Raw genomic sequence first — 20450 nt, forward strand, 5'->3', positions numbered from 1 at the left:
TTACAGATTCATCAATATAATTTTCTTGCATTTTAATTTTGAATTTCAACAACTGTTAGATAAAGACTCGATCTGAGCTGCTATATGTTTACAGTGAGTATCAATTTGTTTTCAAAAAGGATACTTAATACTTATTAGTAATGCACTTAAGGTTTTATTAGTATTGCATACCAGTTTTCCTTGGTTAATATCAGTGTTTTCCTAGTGTGCATTTTATGGTCAAACTCTAAATGTTGGAGGTGGTTGTTTTATGCCCATCTTCAGTGTGTGATATGCTCATATATATCCATATTCACATCCACATGTGCTGTGCTTAGTCTCTCAGTAGGGTCTGACTCTGTGACTCATGGACTGTAGCCCACCAGGCTCTTCTGTCCTTGGGATTTCTCAAGCAAGAACACTGGAGTGGGTTGCCATGCTCTTCTCCAGGGGATCTTTCTAAGCCAGGGATTGAACCTCTGTGCAGGTCAAGGAGCAACAGTTAGTACTGGACATGGGACAACGACTGGTTACAAATGGGGAAAGGAGCACAGCAAGGCTCTATATTGTCAATCTGATTATTTAACTTATATGCACAGTACATCATGCGAAATGCCGGGCTAGATGAAGCACAAGATGGAATCAAGATTGCCGGGAGAAATATCAATAATCTCAGATATGCAGATGATACCACCCTTATGGCAGAAAGCAAAGAAGAACCAAAGAGGCTCTTGAAAGTGAAAGAGGAGAGTGAAAAAGCTGGCTTAAAACTCAACCTTCAGAAAACTAAGATCATGGCATCTGGTCCCACGGGGAAACAAAGGAAACAGTGATAGACTTTATTTTCTGGGCTCCAAGATCAGTGCAGATGGTGAGTGCAGGCATGCAGTTAAAAGACACTTGCTCTTAGAAGAAAAGCTATGACCAACCTAAACAGCATACTAAAAAGCAGAGACATTACTCTGCAAACAAAGGTCCATATAGTCAAAGCTATGGTTTTTCCAGTGGTCATACGTGGATGTGAGTTGGACCATAAAGACTGAGAGCTGAAGAATTGATGCTTTTGAACTGTGGTGTTGGAGAAGACTCTTGAGAGTCCCTTGGACTGCAAGGAGATCAAACCAGTGCATCCTAAAGGAAATCAATCCTAAATATTCTTTGGAAGGACTGATGCTGAAGCTGAATCTCTGCTTCTTTGGCCACCTGATATGAAGAGCCAAATCATTAGAGAAGGCCCTGATTCTGGGAAAGATTGAAGACAGGAGACAGAGGCAACAGAGGACAGGGTGGTTGGATGGCATCACTGACTCAATGGACATGAGTTTGAGCAAGCTCCAGGAGATGGTGAAGGACAGGGAATCCTGGCGAGTCACAGTCCATGTTGGTCGCAACAAGTCAGCATAACTGAGTGACTGAACAACAGCAATATATATACATGTTCATATATATATATATATATATATACACACACACACACACACATACATATATATATAATTATCTGTGTGCATATTTATATATATAATCATATATATATCCATATATATAGTGATTACTGATTTTTTTGCTATTATCTAACATTCTGATATTTTTGTTCTTCATTGAATTCACTGCAAAATTGTTTCTCTTTTAAATTTTGGGTTTTTGGCCACAGCTAAGGTGGGATCTTAGTTCTCTGACCAGGGATCAAACCTACACCCCCTGCATTGGAAGGCAAAAATCTTAACCTTGGACCACCAGAGAAGTCCCTTATATTGTGATTTTTAGTTGTCACACTTTTTCTTGTTTTTTTTTTTTTTTTTCAGTTTTTCTTTTTTGAATAATCTCCTTTTGCCTTTATAATGAATGAAAGAAAAGGTTATAATTTCAATTATCACCCCCTGTTTTACATGTTCTACATTATTTTCTGACATTTTGGATGTGTTCTATTTTAATATCAAGTTGATTTGTATTTTGGATCATTCATGTCCAGTGCTTACTTTAAGTTGCAAACATTTTTGTCACATTTGCCAATTTATTTGTATGAGACTAATTGTGAAAAATAATTACTTGGCATTTCTTTTTAATCTTCTGTATTCAGAATTACATATTAAAAATATAGTTTATAAATTCTTTCAGAGATAATCTCTAACTCATAAACTCTGTCATTTTGTACAAGAAAATATATTTATTTTTCATTCTTAAGTAACAAGGATGTTTAGAATTTTAGCCTGACAAGTTTTTAAACATCCTGGACATATATAAAATACATTACATTGATAAAATGCAATTTTATGTTCTGGCTTATAAGAAGTGTATTATCCAGTTGTTTCAGTGTATAAAGCATATATTTTTTCTTAATGGGAGCTTTAAAAAAAAAACACACAAAAAAAACTACAAATATATGCTACTCCTATGATTACTTATCTAAGTACTACAAAAAATATAAGATGAGCTTATTTATAAACAATGCATTTGAAGGCCATCCTTTGTGATATTTAGACCTGGGTTTCCTCTGCTCTGCTAGTGTGGTTGGTTGTCATTCACAAACACATAGTTATTTCTTTTCCAAAGCAACTATGTATGCCGCAGAATAGGTTTCCTAGGTTTTCATTTCACTGTATGCTCTGTCTTATATGTGGCCAAGATTTCTCCCTCACTTTTGCCTCATTACAGCCATCATTTCTGCTGTTCTTCCTGAATCTTATCTTCCCTACAAAGGAAGGATGTCATCACTGCTAAAATAAATCACCACCTGCTATTATTTCATGAGTACATGTTTGTGGGTTGGAAGTGTCTCTAGTTTCAGGGAACATTTTCATATACCTGTAGGCATCTGTGCATTTTTAAGGTGGCCCTGATGATACTGGTGAAGTTTTGTTACATTTGGTTAGTTGTTGGCTGTTGGTTTGTTTCCATATGTCTTTCAAACTTTCCTGTTTAGTCTATACATGTTTTCCTTAGTGTGGTGTGAGTCCAAGAATGGAAACAACGTTATGGAAGTGATTTCTCAGTTTGTGCTAATGTTACACTTGCTAAAGAAAAAAAAAAAAATCTGTTGGCTAAAGTAAGCCATGAGGATCAATCCTGAACCTGTTTAGCGTACAATAAACACGGGCACAAGCAGATATGAATAAGTATTAGAATCAATCACCACATTTGTTTAATTTATTTTTTATCCTTTACAGTCTACCTTTGTGAAGTCAATATCTCCAGCTTTGGGTAGCTCAGTGGTAAAGAATCCACCTGCCAATACAGGATCTGCAGGAGGCACGGGTTGGATCCCTTGGTCAAAAAGATCTCTTGGAGAAGGAAATGGCAACCCAGTCCAGTATTCTTGCCAGGATAATCCCATGGACAGAGGAGCCTGGCAGTCTACACTGTCCATGGAGCAAAAAAATAGACATTACTGAGCATGCATGTACACTATCTCCAGCTTACCTTCCATCCTTGAGAAAACTCAGTGATATATGTTTCATAAAATCACACTGCTGGTAGTTGGTGATTGTGGGTTTTGAATCAAGGTCTTCTGACTCCAACTGCCAAGTTTCTCCCTCTTTCTCTTTTTTTTTAACTATTATTTACTCTTTTATACTTGGTTTTCATTTTTTATTTTGTTTTGTTTTCATTTTTGTTTTTAGTAAATTCTTTCAACTACACTGAAAATTCAGTACCAGTGACAAGTATGATAAATAAATACTATTTTACACATAAATTCCACAAAATATTTATTGGGTTTGGTTTAGCTTCTCCTTTGCTTTTTGCAGGGAAGTATGCAAATATAGTACTTATATTGAAGCATCACAGTGCATTATTTTTGTCTGCTAAAAATATCACATTTGAAACAGTAAGTGGTATGGGTCAAGTCTTTTTCATTTTACATTTCACTCTGCATAATTTAGGATGTTTTAGACAGCTATTTTATATTTGTGTGTGTTGCTAACATTTTTAGGATTCATACTCTTTTGCATTAGAAGGAAATATGGAAATTAAATCCACTTGCTGTTTTTATATTTATTTATAAACTTCCTTCAGGAATATAAACAAAACCTACTGTTTAGAAGGCATGGCCAGATGAGATCTACTAAGTAGTCATTTTTCTATCCTGTTTTTAGAATACCTAGGATTTTCTTTAAAAAAGACAGGAAAAAAAATGCCAAGACTTCTTATTTCATGGCAATAATTCATTACTATTTTTTAAAGTTATCTGAAGCTCATGACCTCATGTTGGAATTACTTCAAGAATCTCAGAACTAATCCTCCCCTCATACCCCTGCTCCCCTCCCCACCAATTTTGGTCTATGTCCTTTGTCTTTGATACTTCATAACACACAACATTTTAATAGTCTCCTATTTCATCTAGTTCAAAACTCACCAGAGAATACTCACAGGCCCAACTGTAAGCTGGGGAACTTCATGTATGTACACTGATCTCAACATTTGGTAAAATTCACTTCCTCCTCCTACCTCAGACCATGGTTGTTCCTTTTCAAAAACTGCAATGCTCCTTATCCTTTATTCATGCTTCCAGTCACCTGAACCAAAGTTGTATCATGATTTTCTTGCCTAACCTTCAAAGCTAATCAATTTTTAAATCTTATAGATTTTATCCCTTAGTCTCTTCACAAGCATTCTCCACATTTTCATTCTAACAACTGTTCCCTATTTTGGGCTTCCCTGGTGACTCAGATGTTAGAGAATCTTCCTGCAATGCAGGAGACCAGGGGTCAATCCCTGGGTCAGGAAGATCTCTTGGGAAAGGAATGGAAACCCACCCCAGTATTCTTGCCTAGAGAATTCCACGGACATAGGAGCCTGGCAGGCTACAGCCCATGTGGTTGCAAAGAGTCAGACAGTTCTTATTTGGCTTATACCTATGTGATTACAATATCCTCTCTCCTAGATACAATTCAACCCATAACATCTTCTATGTTGTTACTATTACATGATGGATTATTTATCCTCAGAATATGCATGCAGTCTCATGCATATTAATTCATTTTCACATGCTAGTCTTTCTTCACCAATTTTCCACTTAAGGTGAGATTTTAACCTTTAATATTCAACTCAATTATCACTATACTCCAAAACAACATCAAATCATTCTTTCTTCTGTATTCTCATAGAAATTCTTATATGACTTTATGTTCACTTGAATCTCTTTCTATATACTTGTAATCCCACAAGTGAATGTGAACTCTGTCAGTGCAGTGTTTGTGATATTCATTTTTGTATCCACAATGGCTAACACACAATGGCCTTTATGTAAAATATCAGGTCCTCATTATATATTTTACATGAATTAATGAGTGAATCAATGGATTGATGAAGTGCCACTAGTGGGTATGATTTTATCATAAGAATACACTGCTTAAAACTGTTAACCTTCAATTTCTCACAATATTGTTCAGGTTTCTTAATGCCACTCCAAACACATTTCATAATAGGGGAGGGTACACTCTCACACTTTCTTAAATTGTCTAATTGGGCTATAAACACTTACTACAGCTTTCCCCAGTTGCACAATTTTTCAAGCCACACTGTGTGTTCTATTGAATACAATAGACACATATAACCATTCCTGTTACAAAGCAGTTACATAGTATTCTCTCAGATTGGTATACCAGTGGGTCCTCTGTGCATCTGCTGTTCCATTTTCAAATATAACATCACTCTTTGTTTCAAGCACCTTTTCATGAATTCTCTATTTTGCACTTTCATTCTACAGAAGTACCCCATTTAATTATCAAGAAAACCATAACTTCACCACAGCTATCACCTTTTTTTGTAATGTTTCTTTAGCCTTGGGTCTTTTGAGTTCTGTTCCACTCACCTCTCTTTTTGAACTCACTTCTTTATTATAGTTGCTGAATAGTCATTTTCACCTCTTGAACTTAATTGAAAACCTACTATGGGACAGACACAATATATATTTGGGCTACATCAGTGAATAAAATAGATTATTCCCATTGTCTAGTTTATATTCTAACAGGATAGCCAGATAATAAAAATAGATAGTAAACACAATAAATAAATTAAATGGAATCTTAGACAATGATGAGTGATATAAAAATTAGAAAAAGTATCTTACTATGGATAGATCAACTAAACAGAAAATTAACAAGGAAACACAAACCTTAAATGACACAATGGACCAGCTAGACCTAATTGATATCTATAGGACATTTCACCCCAAAACAATCAACTTCACCTTTTTCTCAAATGCACACGGAACCTTCTCCAGAATAGATCACATCCTGGGCCATAAATCTGGTCTTGGAAAATTCAAAAAAATTGAAATCATTCCAGTCATCTTTTCTGACCACAGTGCAGTAAGATTAGATCTCAATTACAGGGAAAAAATTTTTAAAAATTCAAACATATGGAGGCTAAATAACACGCTTCTGAATAACCAACAAATCATAGAAGAAATCAAAAAAGAAATCAAAATATGTATAGAAATGAATGAAAATGAAAACACAACAACCCAAAACCTATGGGACACTGTAAAAACAGTGCTAAGGGGAAGGTTCATAGCATTACAGGCTTACATCAAGAAATAAGAAAAAAGTCAAATAAATAACCTAACTCTACACCTAAAGCAATTAGAGAAGGAAGAAATGAAGAACCCCAGGGTTAGCAGAAGGAAAGAAATCTTAAAAATCAGGGCAGAAATAAATGCAAAAGAAACTAAAGAGACCATAGCAAAAATCAACAAAGCTAAAAGCTGGTTTTTTGAAAAAATAAACAAAATTGACAAACCATTAGCAAGACTCATTAAGAAACAAAGAGAGAAGAACCAAATTAACAAAATTAGAAATGAAAATGGAGAGATCACAACAGACAACACTGAAATACAAAGGATCATAAGAGACTACTACCAGCAGCTCTATGCCAATAAAATGGACAACTTGGATGAAATGGACAAATTCTTAGAAAAGTATAACTTTCCAAAATTGAACCAGGAAGAAATAGAAGATCTTAACAGACCCATCACAAGCAAGGAAATCGAAACTGTAATAAAAAATCTTCCGGCAAACAAAAAGAATTCATTTGAATCAGTCCTAATGAGATGGATGAAACTGGAGCCCCTTATACAGAGTGAAGTAAGCCAGAAAGATAAAGAACATTACAGCATACTAACACATATATATGGAATTTAGAAAGATGGTTACGATAACCCTATATGCAAAACAGAAAAAGAGACACAGAAATACAGAACAGACTTTTGAACTCTGTGGGGGAAGGTGAGGGTGGGATGTTTCAAAAGAACAGCATGTATACTATCTATGGTGAAACAGATCACCAGCCCAGGTGGGATGCATGAGACAAGTGCTCGGGCCTGGTGCACTGGGAAGACCCAGAGGAATCGGGTGGAGAGGGAGGTGGGAGGGGGGATCGGGATGGGGAATACGTGTAAATCTATGGCTGATTCATATCATTGTATGACAAAACCCACTGAAATGTTGTGAAATAATTAGCCTCCAACTAATAAAAAAAAAAAATAAAAAATAAAAAAATAAATAAAATGCCAAAAAAAAAAAAATTAGAAAAAGTAGATCACGGTAAGGAGGATAAGAGGAACTAAATTTCAATGATGGTAAGTAATAGTTCATTGAGAAGCTGACATTTGACCCAAGATGTGAAAGAGGTGAAGGAGAGCTAAATCTGGTGAAAGAGAGTGACAGGCAAAAGGGGCAGTCAGTGCAACTTAGGAAAGTGCTTATTTGAAGAGCAGCAAAGAATTTTGTTGTTGTAGATGAGTGAAAGGTAGATGAGAAGAAGTAGAAGAGATGACCCTAAGCTGTAACTCACAGGTCATGTATGATGTTGAAAATCATATCTGTTAATATAATGCCATAAGTAACGACAGAATCATCACTTTATATTTCTTCACCCTGCTTTGTTTTCTTCAGATTACACATTACTATCTGTAATTATCCATCTTATTTATATGTAAAGGGCATGTAATTTTTTTTCATATTTTCTCATAGTGGACTATACAGTCTTTAGGACCAGAAAATTTATAATAGTTCTAGGGTCACATTAGTGGTTCAGTGATATTTGTTGAAAAACATTAACGTTAATGGTGTTTCTTTACATATTCTAATTGCCATTTACCTTGGTAGTATCCTTCAGGTTTATTTTTCTAGTTCCTGATATTGATGCTCAATATGTGTTTGGTGCTTTAAATGATAATAATGGGAAATGAAAGCAGCATAGTAACTTATTATAGAAAAACTCCATGTCTTTCAAGGCAAGAATCTTCATGGTGTTTATCTATTTATTTTTCTACAATCTGTATATGTGGATCCACTGAAACTACTAACTGTTAAGGAGAAGCCCCAGGCTGTGTTTCTAAAACACACACACTAAACAAGCTGTTCTCTCTCTCTTTTTTTTTTTAAGATATAAAACTGAAACTAGTTCTCTATCATTCATGTCCCCAGAAATAAGAACCCCATTCACTTAGAGATATCTTCTTAATGGAGAAAAGAAATAAGGGAAAAACTATCCTTCTTTAAATTAGTGTTTCTAGGTTTCTAAATTGATTTTTCATATATGATTAACCAGTGAAATAAAGTTATATAAACATTTAAAATGTGTGGAATCATCCACATATTTTTCTTTTGTAATAGTTCTAATTCTGGTTCTAATTATAATTTTACAAATATTAGCTCTTGACCAATAGATATGGTAGAAGTAGTGCCAGTAAGAAATTTTGTGTTAATCCCAGAGCCTTAGTATAAACAGCAATGCCAATGCTTCCACTGATTCAGGATTTCTAAGAAAAGAGAGAGAGAGAAAAAAAAAAAAAAAAACTGTATATGTAGATCAATGGAACAGGAAAGAAAATTCCCCCAAAACCACAAACCTATGGGTAACTCTATGACAAGGGGGGCAAAACCACAGAGGACAGGAAAGAGGGTCTCTTTAATAAGTAGTGTTGGGAAAACTGGACAGATACACATAAAAATGAAATTAGAACATTTCCTAACATCACACACAAAAATAAACTCAATATGTTCTAAAGAACTAAATGTAAAACCAAATAATGCAAAACTTTTAAAGGAAGACACAAGAAGAACACTTTCTGATATGAATCTAAACATCTTTTTCCTCTTCTGGGGTAAATGAAATAAAAAGAAGAGCCAACAACAACAACAAACTAACAAATGGAATCTAATTAAACGCAAAAGTTATTTCACAGGAAAGTAAACCATAGACAAAACTAAGAAACAGATAAAATGGGAGAAAGTATTTGCAAATGATTCAACCGACAAAGGACTAGTCTCCAAAATGACTGTGTGGATCACAACAAACTGTGGAGAATTCTTCAAGAGATGGGAATACCAGACCACCTGACATACTTCCTGAAAAATCTGTATTCGGATCAAGAGGCAGCAGTTAGAACCCAAGATGAAACAACAGACAAGTTGCAAATTGGGAAAGAAGTACGTCAAGGCTGTATATTGTCACCCTGCTTATTTAACTTATATGCAGAGTACATCATGTGAAATGCTGGGTTGTATGCAGCACAAGCTGAAATCAAGAATGCCAGGAGAAATATCAATAACCCCAGATACACAGATGACACCACCATTATGGCAGAAAGTGAAGAGAAACTAAAGAGTCTCTTGATGAAAATGAAAGAGTAGAATGAAAAGTTGGCTTAAAGCTCAGCATTCAGAAAAGTACACTCAAGGCATTCAGTCCCATCATTTCTTTCAAAGAGATGGGGAAACAATGGAAATTGTGACATAATTAATTTTCTTGGGCTCCAAAATCACTGCAGATGGTGACTGCCGCCATGAAACCAAAAGACGCTTGCTCCTTGGAAGAAAGGCTATGATCAATCTAGACAGTGTATTAAAAAGCAGAGACATTACTTTGCCAACAAAGGTCTGTCTAGTCAAGGCTATGGTTTTTCCAGTAATCATGTCTGGATGTGAGAGTTGGACTGTAAAGAAAGCTGAGCACCGAAGAATTAATGCTTTTGAAATGTGGTGTTGGAGAAGACGCTTGAGAGTCCCTTGGACTGCAAGGAGATCCAATCAGTCCATCCTAAAGGAGATCAGTCCTGGGTGTTCATTGGAAGGACTGATGCTGACGCTGAAACTCCAATATTTTGCCCACCTAATGAGAAGAACTGACTCACTGGAAAAGACCCTGATGATTGGAAAGATTAAAGGCAGGAGGAGAAGCGGACAACAGAGGATGAGATGGTTGGATGGCATCACTGACTCAATGTACATGAGTTTGAGCAGGTTCTGGGAGTTGGTGATGGACAGCGATGCCTGGAGTGCTGCAGGCCATGCAGTGACAAACAGTTGGACATGCCTGAGTGACTGAACTGAGGTTATTGCGGCTGAATACCATAAAACCAAAAAAAAAACTCAGTCAGAAAATGGGCAGAAGACATACATGGATATTTCTCCAAAGAAGACCTATAGATGATCAAGTGGCACAGGAAAAAAAAAATAAATAAAAAAAGATCAACATTACTAATTACTAGAGAAATGTGATTCAAAGCTTCAATGAGATATAACTTCACAGCATTCAGAAAGCCCATCATCAAATATCAAGAAGCAATGAATGCTTGAGAGGGCATGCAGAAAAAGAAACCCTCTTACACTGTTGATGAGAATGTAAATTAGTGCAGTCACAGTGGAAAACAATATGATGGTTCCTTATGAAACTAAAAATAAAGCTACCATGTGATCCAACAGTCCCACTCCTGGGGATATATAGATATAGATATAGATATAGATATATAGATATCTTCATATATTTGAAGAAAATATGATTCAAAAGGATACATGTTCCACAGTGTTCATTGTAGTGCTCTTTACAAAAGCATGGGCATGGAAGCAACCTAATCATCCATTGAGAGATGAATGGGTAAAGAAAAGTGGTACACATATACGATGGAATATTACCCAACCATTAAAAAGAATGAAATAGAAGTGGAACAAGATGGCAGAGGAGTAGGTGGATGTGGAGTACATCTCTCTCCATGGGTACATCAGGAATACACCTTCAGACACAGAAGAGCATGCAGAACACTGTCTACGAGCGCACAGGAGTACCTGACCAGTGAAGAGGGATATATAGAACCAGACAAAGGCGGTAGGATGAAGGAACTAGGGGAAAAAACAGGAGAGTTAGTAGGACTGGACCTGTCCTCAGTGGGTGGGGAAACTGAAGCAGGGGTGCAATCCCCACAGAGGGGCAATTGTCTGAGTCAGAGGAGAAACATGTAAAGCTGAGAGTAAAACAGCTGATCTGTGGCAGTCTAAATGGACTGAGAAGCAGACAGTCCTTGTTATACCCTGGACAGGAATGCTGGTCTTCTGGAAGGCACAATGACTGGGTGCTGGGATTTAAGGATTGTGAAGAAATCCCAGGGTGGGAGCTGCTGCTGACTGTGGAGAGGTGGATTGAGGGGATGTAAGGGAGAAGATTGGAGTGGGAAATGCCAGTGGAAGAAAGCCAGGCAGCCATGGAAGCAAGGCGATACTGCTGAGTCACACGTAGGGAGTGGTGCCATCACCATAGCCTCACTCTCCCCATACACCAGCATGGGCAGCTGAACAATAGAGAGGCCGGCTCATCAAGTGCCTGGTACACTGAACTACAGAGTAGGACCACATCCAGGGAGCCCTGTTAAGTGCCTGATGCCCCGATCTACAGAGTAGAACCTCAGCCAGGGTTCCCCTTTAGTGCCTGATGCACCAAATAACAGAGAAGGACCTCAGGCAAGTGGGCCCTCTAAGTGCCTGAATGCGTGGAGGTACAGAGAAAAACTGGCCACAGAGGCCTTGTGATCACCAGCTAGGAGAGGCTAGAGAAAAGACTCTGATAGGGCCATAACTCCTGCAGCAGAGGCAGTCCATATCCTTGCACACTTGGAACTGCGAGGGTCCCTGTAAGCCAAGCATCTGCGCCACCTCCACACTCAAATTTTAGTAGACAGAGTTGCCACAGGCAAACAAACAAACAAACAAAACTCTCGCCTCTATTCATGCAGGGTCACTTCGCTTGTGTCCCACACTGCAACCCTGTAGACGGTGGCCTGTCAGGCTTCTCTGTCAGAGAGAGGGTTCTCCAGGAAAGAATACTGGAGCATATTGGCCAATACTGGCTGCCATACCTTTTACAGCACTATCTTTTCTGTTGCCCGAGCCACCAACACCCCTGAGTATCTGGTGCTGCCAGAACCCCTGCAACCCAAGCAGTTGTACCACCCCCACACCTGGCCCTCACGGGGTGAACCCAAACCCTCAAGGGTAGCCTCAGGAGCTAAACCCCAGTAGACGACCCATATGTAGAGGTGGAAATAAAACCACAATTGAAATGCAGGGGCAGTGTGGCTAAGGAAGAAGACCCAAAACCTTCCCACCAGCTATAGAAGCTGCAGATTAAATCCACTTGATCAACTAAGCAGACTCTGTGTTGATGGAATATATAAAAGGGCATTGAGAGCTCCCACAAAAGAAGACACACTAGTTCTGATAGCTGTGGACATTGAAGGCAAGAACACATAGGACGAGGACCAGATTAGAATCTGAGCTGCCCCCACAGCAGGTCCAGAGATCGGCACTTTGTTGGAGAGGATCCTAGGGAAGTAAGGTAGACTGTGACTACCAGAGAGGGAAAGGGCTCTGACAGCAATGACTCAAGAAAATATTTATTATTCTTATTTTCTTACTTGCTCTGTAGATTCTTTCAGATTTTTTTCACTTCTTTTTCCTTTTTGTCCTCCCTCTGCTGTAGTTGTTGATTTTATGGGCACTATGAAATCCAATTAAGCTTTTGAGCTTTTTTTTTTTTTTTCCTCTTAGTCACATTTCTTACTTTTGTCATAAACCTCTGCCTCTACATTGGGCTTTTGCAGTTCTGAAGAGCTTTCCTTTTTTTTTTAAACTTTTTTTTTTTTTAATTTTAACTTTTAATTTTTAAACCTATTATTATTTTTTTCTACATTTATTCCCTTCTTTGCTTATCCTACTGTCCTTTTTCCCTTGCAGTTAATCTTAAGCATATATAAATCTTCTTTATCTACCTCTATTTAACTTTGCACATCTATTCTTTCTTTTCTTTCTCTCCTTTCCTCTCAACATATTTGTTTGTTGTGTTTTCATTCCTTTATTCCCCACTTGGCACCTTGCTTTAGCTTTGTTTTCCAGTTTGTGCTTTAATTAATTTTGTCCTGGTAGATACAATTTTTGGTTTCCTTTGTTCACCAGGTCAATCTATTGTATTTTATTTTTGCTGGACTGCTTTGATTTTGCTTATGGGTGTATATGTATATCTGTATATTCAGTCACACTTTCTACTTTTGTTATAAACCTCTGACTCTATGCTGGACTTTTGCAGGTCTATGGAGTTTTCCTCCCCCCCCCCCCCTTTTACTTTCTCTTTTCCTCTTTTTTTATGTTTTTAATTTTTTTTTAAACTGACTAGATTTTTTCTACATTTATTCTTTGTTTGCCTCTCCTACTGATCTTTTCCATTTGCAGTTAATCTTTAATATATATGTCTTCTTCATCTACCTCTATTTAACTTTGCATATCTATTCTTTTCTTTCTTTTCTCTTTCCTTTCCTTTCAACATACTTGTTAATTTTGTTTTCATTGCTTTATTCCCCACTGGTCACCTTGCTTTAGTTTGGTTTTCCAGTTTGTACCTAAGTTAGTTTTTTTCTTAACTGATAAATATAATGTTTTATTTCATTTGTTCACTGGGTCAGTCTACTATTCTTTATTTTTGTTAGATTGTTTTCACTTTCCTCATGGGTGTACATATATATGTGTATATTCCATTATTCTAATTAGTATTTGCCTGATTTTTAAATCAAAATTTTGAAATTTTCCCAACATGGAAAAGGAAATAGTCAATCAAGTCCAAGAGGCACAAAGAGTCCAAAAATACAGGATAAACCCAAGGAGGAACATGCCAATATGCATATTAATCAAACTAACAAAGACTAAACACAAAGAAAAAATATTAAAAGCATCAAGCGAGGAGCAACAAGTAACATACAGGGGAAACCCCATACGCTTAACAGCTGATCTTTCAGCAGAAACTCTGCAGGCCAGCTGGGAATGGCAGGATACATTCAAAGTACTGAAAGGGAAAAATCTACAACCAAGATTACTATACCCAGTAAGGATCTCATTCATAATTTATGGAGAAATAAAAAAGCTTTTCAGAGAAGCAAACGTTAAGAGAATTCAGTACCACCAATCCAGCTTTACAACAAATGTTAAAGGGACTTATATAATCAAGAAATAAAACAAAAGAAAAAAAGGTAAATGTAAATAGATTAAATGCTCCAACCAAAAGACACAGACTGGCTGAATGGATACAAAACAAGACCCATATATATGCTGTCTACAAGAAAGCTTCAGACCTACACTTCAGACCTAAAGACACATATAGACTAATAGTGAGAGGATGGAAAAATATATCCCATGCAAATGGGAAGCAAAAGAAAGCTGGAATAGGAATCCTCATATCAGACAAAATAGGCCTTAATTCTTTTTCAGGTAGTTTGCCTATTTCCTCTTCATTTATTTTGACTTATGTGTTTCTAGTTTGTTCCTTCATTTGTGCAGTATATCTCTGACTTTTCATTACTTTATTTTTTAAAGTTATTGTGTTTAAGGTTTCCTTTCCCAAGCTTCAAGGAAAGTTGTATTTTTTCCTTGAAGAAGATTGAATTCTTTCTTCCTTGTGGTTTCTGCCCTTTTAAAATGGGTCCAGTGGTTTGTGTGAACTTCGTTTAAGGTGAGATTTGTTCTGAGGTTTTGTTTGGTTATTTTTCCTCTGATGGGTAGGCTGAGTGAGGTAGTAATCCCATGTGCTGATGATTGGGTTTGTATTTTGTTGTGTTTGTTGTTTTGATGAGGCATCCTGCACGGGGTGCTACTGGTGGTTGGGTGATGCAGGGTCTTTTATTCAAGTGGTTCCCTTTGTGTGAGTTCTCACTATTTAATATTCCCTAAGGTTAGTTCTCTGATAGTCTAGAGTCTTGGAATCAGTGCTCCTACTCCAAAGGCCCAGGGCTTGATCTCTGTTCAGGAATGAAGATTCCACAAGTGGTTTGTTATGAGATTAAGTGAGATTAAAACAATTATCCATAAACAAGAAACAAAAGATGAACTCCAGGTCTACAAAATCAACCCCAAACAATTAAGAAAGTGGTAATAGGAACATATATACCAATAACTACTTCAAATGTAAATAGATTAAATGCTCCAACCAAAAGACACAGACTGGCTGAATGGATACAAAACAAGACCCATATATATGCTGTCTACAAGAAACCCACTTCAGACCTAAAGACACATATAGACTAAAAGTGAGAGGATGGAAAAATATATCCCATGCAAATGGGAAGCAAAAGAAAGCTGGAATAGGAATCCTCATATCAGACAAAATAGGCCTTAAAATAAAGAAGATTATAAGAGATAAGGAAGGACACCACATAGTGATCAAGGGATCAATCCAAGAGGAAGCCATAACAATTGAAAATATCTATGCACCCAACATAGGAGTACCTCAGTATATAAGACAAACACAAACAGACATAAAAGGAAAAATTGACAGTAACACAATAATAGTAGGAACTTTTAACACCCCACTCATATCAAGGGACAGATCATCAAAACAGAAAATTAGTAAGGAAACACAAGTCTTAAATGATACATTAGATGAAATGAATCTCATTGATATCTTCATACACTCTGTCCAAATTCAGAAGAATACACCTTCTCAAGTGCACATGGAAATTCTCCAAGGTAGACCACATCTGGGGTCACAAATCCAACCACCATAAATTTAATAAAATTGAAATTGTATCAAGCATCTTCTCCGACCACAGTGCTATAAAACTAGATATAAATTACAAGAACAAAAGTGTAAGAAACACAAACACATGGAGATTAAACAATACGTTTCTAAGTAGTCAACCGGTTACTGAAGAAATCAAAAGGGAAATAAAAAAATTGTAGAAACAAATGACAAAGAAAACACCACAACTCAAAACCTATGGGATGTAGCAAAAGTAGTTCTAAGAGGGAAGTTTATAGCAATACAATCATACCTCAAGAAACAAGAAAAGCATTGAATAGACAACCTAACTTTACACCTAAAACAACTGGAAAAAGAAGAACAGCAACAAGAAAAAAATCAAAATTAGTAGAAGGAAAAAAAAAAAAAAAAAAACAACATAAATATCCAAGCAGAAATAAATGAAAAAGAAATGAAAGAAATGGTAGCAAAGATTAACAAAACTAAAAGCTAGTTCTTTGAGAAGATAAACAAAATTGACAAGCCTTTAGCCAGACTCATCAAGAAAAAAAAAGGAGAAGAAGCAAATCAACAAATTTAGAAATGAAAAAGGAGAGGTTACAACAGACAATGAAGAAATACAAAGGATTATAAGAGACTATTATGAACAACTATATGGCAATAAAATAGATAACCTAGAAGAAATAGACAGATTCTTAGAAAAGTTCAATCTTCCAAGACTGAACCAGGAAGATATAGAAATTATGAACAACCCAATTACGAGCACTGAAATTGAAGCTGTGATCAAAAATCTCCCGCAAAACAAAAACCAAGGACCATATGGCTTCATAGGCAAATTCTTTTCTCTTTTTTTTAAATTGATTTATTTATTTTAACTGGAGGCTAATTACTTCACAACAATTTTTTTCCCATAGATTGACGTGAAACGTTTAGAGAAGAGCTAATGACTATCATTCTAAAACTCTTCCAAATAATACTCTTCAAAAAAAAAAAAGAGGAATGGATCCTTTCAAACTCATTCTATGAGGCTATCATCACCCTGATACCAAAACTAGACAGAGACCATGCAAAAAACAAAACATTTAGAGAAGAGCTAATGACTATCATTCTAAAACTCTTCCAAATAAAACTCTTCCAAAAAAAAAAAAGAGGAATGGATACTTTCAAACTCATTCTATGAGGCTACCATCACCCTGATACCAAAACTAGACAGAGACCATGCAAAAAACGAAAACTACAGGCCAATATCACTGATGAACACAGATGCAAAAATCCTGAACAAAATTTTAGCAAACAGAATTCAGCAACAGATTCAAAAGCTCATACACCATGATCAAGTTGGGTTTATTGCAGGGACGCAAGGATTCTTCAATATTCACAAATCAATCAATGTAATACACTGTATTAGCAAATTGAAAGATAAAAACTATGATAATCTCAAAAGATATAGAAAAAACCTTTGACAAAATTCAGCACCCATTTATGATTAAAAGCCTTTAAAAAAGGGCATAGAAGGAACCTAGCTCAACATAGTAAAGGTCATATATAAGCCTACAGCAAACATTATTCTCAATGGTGAAAAAATGAAAACATCCCCCCTAAGTTCAGGAACAAGACAAGGGTGTCCATTTTCAATACTATTATTTAGCATAGTTCTGGAAGTCAACAGAGTTTAGCAATCAGAGAAGAAAAAGAAATTAAAGGAATCCAAATTGGAAAGGAAGAAATAAAGCTCTCACTGTTTTCAGATGACATGATACTGTACTTATAGAACCCTAAAGACAGTATCAGAAAATTACTAGAGGTAATCAGTGACTTTATCAAAGTTATAGGATACAAAATCAATGCACAGAAATCACTTGCATTTCTATATACTAACAATGAAAAATCAGAAAGAGAAATTAAGGAATTAATTCCATTCGCCATTGCAGCAAAAAGAATAAAATATCTAGGAATAGACCTACCTAAGGAGACAAAAGTAATGTACATAGAAAATTATAAGACACTAGTGCAAGAAATCAAAGACTATATAAACAGTTGGAGAGATATCCCATGTTCCTGTGTAGGAAAAATCAATATTGTGAAAATGATTAAACTACCAAACCCAATCTACAGCTTCAATGTGATCCCTATCAAGTTACCAATGACATTTTTCACAGAACTAGAGCAAAATTTTTCACAATTCATATGGAAACACAAAAGACCCTGAATAGCCAAAGCAGTCTTGAGGAAGAAGACTGGAAATGGAGGAATCAACCTTCCTGACTTCAGACAGTACTATGAAGCTACAATCATCAAGACAGTATGGTACTGGCACAAAAACAGATATAGACCAATAGAACAAGAAAGAAAGCCCAGAAATAAGCCCATGTATGTATGTGTATCTTATTTTTGACAAAGGAGGCAAGAATATACAATGACACAAAGACAGCTTCCTCAATAAATGGTGCTGGGAAAACTGGACAGCTACATGTAAAGAATGAAATTAGAACACCTCCTAACGGCATACACAAAAATAAACTTAAAATGGATTAAAGACCTAAATGTAAGACCACAAACTATCAAACTCTTAGAGGAAAATATAGGCAGAACACTCGGTGACATAAATCAAAGCAAGACCCTCTATGACCTACCTCCTAGAGTACTGGAAACAAAAACAAAAGTAAATAAGTGGGACCTGATTAAACTGAGAAGTTTTTGCACAGCAAAGGAAACTATAAACAAGGTGAAAAGACAACCTTCAGAATGGGAGAAAAAAAAAATAGCAAATGAAACAACTGACAAAGGATTCATTTCCAAAATATACACACAGATGATACAACTCAATACTAGAAAAAGAAACAACCCACTCAAAAAGTGGGAAAAAGACCTAAACAGACATTTCTCCAAAGAAGACATACAGATGGCTAACAAATACATGAAAAGATGCTCAACATCACTCATTATTAGAGAAATGCAAATCAAAACTGCAATGAGATATCACTTCACACCAATCAGAATGGCCCTCATCAAAAATTCTACAAACAGTAAATGCTGTAGAGGGTGTGGAGAAAAGTGAATGCTTTTGCACTGTTCGTGGGAATGTAAATTGATACAGCCACTATGAAAGGCAGTATGGAAATTCCTTAAAAAAGTGGGATTATGACCACCATATGACCCAGCAATCCCACACCGAGGCATATACCCTGAGGAAACCAAAATTGTGAAAGACACATGTGTCCCATTGTTCATTGCAGCACTATTTACAATAGCTAGAACATGGAAGCAACCTAGATGTCCATTGACAGATGAATGGATAAAGAAGTTGTGGTACATATGCATAATGGAATATTATTCAGCCATAAAAGGAACACATTTGTGTCAGTTCTAATGAGGTGGATGAACCTAGAACCTTTTATACAGAGTGAAGTGAGTCAGAAAGAGAAAGATAATTACTGTATTCTAATGCATATATACACAATCTAGAAAAATGGTATTGAATAATTTATTTTCAGGGCAGCAATGGAGAAACAGACATAGAGAATAGACTTATGGACATGGAGAGAGGGGAGGAGAGGGAGAGATGTATGGAAAGAATATCATGGAAACTTACATTCAGTTCAGTTCAGTGCAGTCGCTCAGTCGTGTCCGACTCTTTGTGACCCCATGAATCACAGCACGCCAGGCTTCCCCTGTCCATCACCAACTCCCAGAGTTTACTAAAACCCATGTCCATCAAGGCGGTGATGCCATCCAGCCATCTCATCCTCTGTTGTCCCCTTCTCCTCCTGCCTTCAATCTTTACCAGCATCGGGGTCTTTTCCAATGGGTCAACTCTTCGCATGAGGTGGCCAAAGTATAGGAGTTTCAGCTTCAGCATCAGTCCTTCCAATGAACACCCAGGACTGACCTCCTTTAGGATGGACTTACATCACCATATGTAAAATAGACAGCCAATGGGAATTTGCTGTGTGGCTCAGGAAACTCAAACAGGGGCTCTGTACCAACCTAGAGGGAAGGGATGGGGAGGGGATGGGAGGGAGGTTCAAAAGGGAGGGGATATATGTATACCCATGGCTGATTCATGTTGACATTGGACAGAGAACAGCAAAATTCTGTAAAGCAATTATCCTTCAATAAAAAATAAATATTTTTTTTTTAAATAAAGAATGACATATTGACACTTGAGGAACATGTGTAGACCTAGAGATTATCATACTAGTTCAAGTCAGACGGAGAGACATATCTTATGATGTCACTTACATGTAGAATCTAAAATAACACAGAGGAGGCTATTTATAAAACAGAAGCAGACTCACAGACTTAGGGAGCAGTTTATGATTATACGGGATAAGAGACAGGAAGGGATAGATTGGGACCCTGGGATTAACACATATACACTGTTAAATTTAAAGTGGACAACCAACAGGTGTCTACTGTATAGCACAGGAAATTCTGCTCAATATCTTATAAAAACCTAAATAGGAAAAGAATTTGAAAGAGAATACACACACACACACACACACACACACACACACACACACACATAACTGAATCATCTTGTTGTACACTCAAAACTAACACAACATTTTTAATCAGTATACTCGAATATCAAACAAAAATTTAAAAAAAAGTAAAGTTGTGCTTAGTAGGCTCTTCCTACAAATGCACTTATGCCTTTATTTTTGGCCCTT

The 20450-nt window shown here is 36.5% G+C and overlaps 1 long non-coding RNA gene across 1 annotated transcript in view; it reads right to left on the bottom strand.

Annotated features, from left to right (window-relative positions):
* Positions 1-15911, bottom strand: part of LOC122451455 — a 28670-nt gene extending 12759 nt beyond the window's left edge. The window contains exons 1-2 of the long non-coding RNA XR_006272418.1: positions 15735-15911; positions 6194-6196 (exon numbers count right to left, since the gene is read on the bottom strand). This is a non-coding gene — a long non-coding RNA (uncharacterized LOC122451455). The remainder of the gene's footprint in view (positions 1-6193; positions 6197-15734) is intronic.
* Between the last annotated feature and the right edge of the window lie 4539 nt (positions 15912-20450).

Source organism: Cervus canadensis, chromosome 1, assembly GCF_019320065.1.
Source record: "Cervus canadensis isolate Bull #8, Minnesota chromosome 1, ASM1932006v1, whole genome shotgun sequence".
Lineage (NCBI taxonomy): Eukaryota > Metazoa > Chordata > Mammalia > Artiodactyla > Cervidae > Cervus > Cervus canadensis.